Below are 5741 nucleotides of genomic sequence, written 5' to 3'. Positions count from 1 at the left end.
GTTCAGAGTAAATCATCTAGTTTAACACAGCAGTCTGTGAGTACTATGAAAGAGGAAAAAATGACCCTATACAACAGGTAACAGGCTGCTTTTCCCTTTCAAATCTGATGATATTATTTAGATCAAACCATAGGACAGCCTTTAAACTATCCCTGTCCCCTCTGTGATGCATTCTGCTGGGGTATAAAAGAGGCTGATATGATACACAGTCTCACCTTAACTGCACTAAACAGTGCTTGGCAATTAGTAAAATTTCCACTTGCTTCTCTCTTTGAAGAAATAATTTCCATCCTGTAACAATTTAGTGTTTATTTTTCAATCGGCAATCAGGATTACATGCCTCAGGAGAAATGTTTGAACTTAAAATGTAATATGACCCTAACATGAAGATAACTTTCTAAGTATAAAATTATTTATAGCTAATTTATAAAAGTATTGAAAAGTTCTTCAGGTGTTCTTGTGACATGCAAGGATCTTTCTCTGCTACTGACGAATCCAAATAGACCTTAAACAATTTGATCTTCTGATAGTTAATACCTGGTGATGAAGCCAAAATAATAGTTCAACTCTGAGATTCTAAGAAGAATTTTCTGATTATTCCACATAATTTGATCAAATTGTTATTTCTTCAACCATGGAAATATAAAGGATAAAACACAATGTTGGAAAGAATATGATAGTTGAATGTAACTTATTATTTAAAAGTTGATAACTAAAGTCTATATTAACATTAAATGGTTCATATAATTCACTTGTGCAAAATTGCCAAATCTTATTATTTCAGACATTAAAATAACCAGAAGCACTTGGTGACTAATTCAGTCCATCAGCTTTCAATGTGGTACTGCCTTTAATGGTACAAGTGGTGAAGAATGTGGATGCGGAGAAAGATGGAGATGAAGTTTATTGAGGATCCTTTGTTTACCTGTGATTATCAAGTAGGAAGTGACAGATATTACCCAACAACATATAAAAAGAGTCTTACACACAGCATCTTGTGATTTGCTGAAAATTACTGAGATGATAATGAACAGAGAATACCCGAAGTGCCTTTTTGATAATGAATGTGGTGCGTATTGACTGTTGCTAGCTGCCTCAATCATTGGTAGCTGTTTCTACATGCATTATCATATTTATTTCTCAAAGCAGATTTTGTTTGGTTTCTTATTTCCATGTTGTTTTCAATGCAACGGAGACCTAGAAATTCTAATTCTGAAACTTGACCACTGGTAAGTGGTGAGTTAAATGTGCAGTTTAATCCATTATAACTCACATACTATGGCACATTATATGTCACCCACCCAACAAGAAGGAAATGAAATTGCCCAAAATTTTCAGAACTTTGGCAGAACAAGAGGGATAGACTGCTGACAAAGGGTGTGACATTTTAATAAGCCAAGAAAAAAATGTGATCTTTTGGTTTCTAAAAGAGATCATGTGAGCATATGGAAATATTTACATAGGATATTAGGATTTACATAGATTTTTCAAATAAATTATTTTGTGTTGTTGAACCTTTGCTTTCAAAGGTGATAAATAAAGAGTAACTTTATATTATAACCTTATATTTAGTTCCTTTTAAATTGGAACAGTAAGTATATGTAATTAATTTAGGAATTTGTTTTCTGTTCACCATCATAGTTTTCTTGGACCACAGGTCTTCCCTACCAGAAAAGTACCAAAACAATTAGTGACATGATAAAAGGATCCCATCCTTTTGAGACTTATGTCAAATGGAGAAGTTTCCATCACCAGCAATTCAAGTGTGGGCACATATGAATTTCTAAGCACCCCTGTGTTTTATTCTCTTTCTCTTTGACACCATTTATGTGATGTGTCCTATAATATGCCAGGAACTAACTTAATAAAATGCTACTTCTATTTATTCACATTGTAAGTCCTTCAAGTAAACTTTAAGTCCTCACTGGACAGAAATAGACCTTCTTTTGCTTCACTTATAGGTGCTTCCTGTAATTCTGTTGCCTTGCTTGAAATATAATCCTATTTTGTGTACTAAGTTTCATTACCCTCCATTTTCCCTGCCTCCTTCACAAATAGGGTCTCATTATAGTTTTCTGAAGCTTCCTTACATTTGTCACCCCATTGATGTAAACGTACTGTTAGTCAATTCAACATTCAAGGTGAGTTCATAACACTGACATACAGAAGAGCATTATAGTATTTTCCATATCATTCTCAATCATATCCTCTTTTTTTTTTTTGTTGGCCAATGTTGTACATTGAAATATTCACAATGATGCATAGATCCTTTTCCTGAGAGGTTACAATGCAGGGTGAAATAAGAATACTTTCTGGTAATATATTACTTGTCACACAGTGATTTCAAAGCACTTTGTTAACAAAGAAAGATTATTACCATCAATTTAATGGGAACTGAAACACATAAGTTAAATTACTTTTTCAAAGTTGAACAGAAAGTAAGTTACTACATTACGAACATAATTCATATTCTTGTCATTATAGTGTTTAATTCTATCTACTGGAGCACACTTCCTTTCAGGCTGTCTTGTGTATAACAATTTACTGCCCACTTGGCAGAGCAGAGGCTCAAATTCATGGATATGAGAATCTGAGCTGTATCTAGGCAGCCCCTGGGTTTATCTATGTGGCATTGACAGGATGGAGCTGAAGTTCAATGGCTTCACTACGTCTAGAAGTACCCACATTGTCAAATGTCCATAGTTCCCTGTAAACAGATTGAGTGCAGTCATTATTGAAATATGTGGAAAAAAATAATTGTCAAAAATTTTAGAAAGATGGTTTGGTGATGTAGCTTAGTGGTAAATCTCTGGCCTAGCATGCACAGGCCTAGGGTTCAATCCCAACACCTCAAGCAAATGAAATATAAATAAGATAAAGAAAAAAAAAATGAGCATTCATCCCATCATCTGAAAATCATTTCTGAACTAATGTTGGTCTTACCTCTTTTTACTATGGGACTAAGCCCACAAATGAACATTTTAAACACTAGAATTATCATTAACCTAAAATCTGTACCTTTGAAATTTTGAACTTAATATTTTTAAACATTTTAAAATAATGAGGTCTTGGGGTATAAGTTAGAGGTGAAGTACTTTAGCATGCTACAGCCTTGGATTTGATCTCTAGCATGTACACACACACACACACACACACACACACACACCACTTTTTAATGAGCAATGTTTGAATAGAATGAGTGTACTTCTAATGGATTATTAATTTCATGTGTGCATACATACACACATGTATGCATACATACACATTTTACAATTACATGTATGCATACATACACATTTTTTTTTTATTGAACTTATCTTCTTTTGTAGGTACCTGGAATTGAACCCAGGAGCACTGTACTACTGAACTTGATCCCCCTAACCTTCTTTAATTTTTCATTTTGAGATAGGTCCTCCTGACTCAGCTTCACAAGTTGCTGGAATGATAAGCATATGACACTACTCCTGGGCACTATTGACCTTTATTATTATTTTTTAAAAAACTTAACAAAATCCTGATATACTAGCCCAATTATCAATATCTTCCTCTGGATTGTGCTATTTTTGTATTGTTATAAGATCTCATAGTCAATCCTGAAGTAATTGAGAAATTGCTTATTTTTCTGAATAAAAATTGAGACTATATTTTAAATGTAGTAATTTATTTTGTTTGGAACTATGAATGTAGCTTAGAGCACTTGTTTAGAATGAGCAAGACCCTGGATTTGATACTCAACATGGCAAGAAAGAAAGAAAAAAAAAATATCATTCAATTAGGAGTATGTATTTTTATTGGTGCAAAATTACATCAATCCAAAACTTTAGCATTGAAAAGCAGAATTAACATTTTTTAAACATCTCTACTTGATTCTAACATATAAGCAGCATTGAGCATAGATGCTTCACATAAAAAATAAATTCAGTTACATAAATATGTATTTGCATATAAATTTATTTTTCTCTTCAAAACATATTGATAATAGTATATAAATTTTCCTCTATTAAAGAGTTTCCTTGGCTAAATTCTTTGAGTTTTAATATATCATGATTTCAGTGCCATTTTATAAAAAACCTTGTCTCTCAGTTTTTATTTTCTTATTGAAACAAATGTTTTCTAAGACAGCACCTCCCTTCTAGGTAATAAGACCTTTCTGGAACTAATTGTTAATTATATAATTGGTTTATGGTCTTACTATATTAAGAAGGGTCAGTCATTATCTTATGAACATTTTAGATTTTATCATCATCATTTTTTTTTAACTTTTTATTGTTTTATTTTTGTTGTTGAGGCTTAAGGAAATTAACTTTGCCCATAATTCATGCAACCTGGACTTAGTGACACGAACTTATATTTGAGCCAATTAGTAATAAGGTCAAATTACATTCTTAGGTCTATTTAGTTGATACATGGCACTTCACCAATGACTCCTCTCATATAACCTTTAGCAAGAACTCATAAGTAGCATTGATTATGCCCCAAGAGATGAGGGACCGATGGTAATTCAGATGGGCACCTCTGAAAAGATTTGTCAGTTTCCTGTCCCGTTCTAGCCAGATTGTTTTGAAAACCTTGGGGAAAGACTGAAATTCCCCACCAATCTGAGACTATATGCGAGTTTTTACAACATTAACTGGAAAAAACAAGAATCCCAACATGGCACCCAACAGACCTCCACAGATAAAGTCATTGACCAAATGAGCACTGTGAATCGTTGCGGTAGGCAGGTGCTCCTTAATGGGACCTTGAAGACCAAAGATAAGGACGTTGCTGAATCCATTGCGGAAAAGAATGGGCACCAAACCTCGATAATACTCTCCAATTCCATGACATTTCAATGCCCTGAAAGCCTGATAAGTGTTTGTGAACTTGTCATGGTGCTTGTGGTCTTGAAGCAATGTCTGAACTCTTTCCAATAGAGTGAAAATGGCTTCTGTTGTCCCTGCAAGTACTGCCGCCACGCCATGGGTTGCAAACTCTGGGGCACTGACGTGCTTCTGGAGAAGGCAAGACAAATCCTCATACAGACCAAACATAAGTGCCAGGGTGGTGGTTTTCTGCATTAATGGCGGAAGAATTCCACCATACAAGTTTCTAAATCCATCCCTCCCCAACTGAAGCACCGCATCACCGGTTTTGATTCCATAGAGCTGCTGTCGGAACAGGATTTTCTGGATGGGAAATGTGATGGCTACGTTGTTGAAAGCTGCGCAGCAGCCACACAAGTAATGCTTCATCTCACCAACATTTGTGATGTGAGGGGAGATGTCTTGTTTTGAAGGCGTAAGGATTGGTGGCCTCTTTCCATGAGCTTCTGAATCCATCATGTTGCTTAAGATCTTTCGTCTTCATGAAGGATTTTTTTAACCTGTGACACCAGCTGAGCCTGGTGGTATGAGGGATGATAGTTTTTTGGCAACTTTCCCAATTTCTTCCATTGTTACTGGTTTGTCAGGTTCTTTCTTCTGGAGTCAATTTTGATAACTGGATTTCCATGGCTGCGGGCGCCTGGCCCCACGCCCCGAGCTACCCGCCCGCAGTCATCATCATTTTGTAAATTAATATTAGGTTGGATCTGGAGAATATTTGTCACTTGAAGATATGGGATGTTCTCTAAATATGACAATTCAGTTTTTAAAATACAAATTCACCAAATGCCTCTTATTTATTATTAGTTTACATCTTCTACACCCTGAATTGAATTTTGCTCACTTGATGTGTTACGGATTGAAAAATATCTTATT

At 34.9% G+C, this 5741-nt stretch overlaps 1 pseudogene across 1 annotated transcript; it reads right to left on the bottom strand.

The window, feature by feature from the left end:
* Nucleotides 1-4274: 4274 nt before the first annotated feature.
* LOC306642884 (mitochondrial nicotinamide adenine dinucleotide transporter SLC25A51-like) lies at nt 4275-5529 on the bottom strand (annotated as a pseudogene). The gene has a single exon. The product of its transcript is annotated as a mitochondrial nicotinamide adenine dinucleotide transporter SLC25A51-like (transcript).
* Nucleotides 5530-5741: the final 212 nt, after the last annotated feature.

Source organism: Sciurus vulgaris (assembly GCF_902686455.1).
Source record: "Sciurus vulgaris genome assembly, chromosome: 13".
Classification (NCBI taxonomy): domain Eukaryota; kingdom Metazoa; phylum Chordata; class Mammalia; order Rodentia; family Sciuridae; genus Sciurus; species Sciurus vulgaris.
This window is presented reverse-complemented; position numbering and strand designations above follow the sequence as displayed.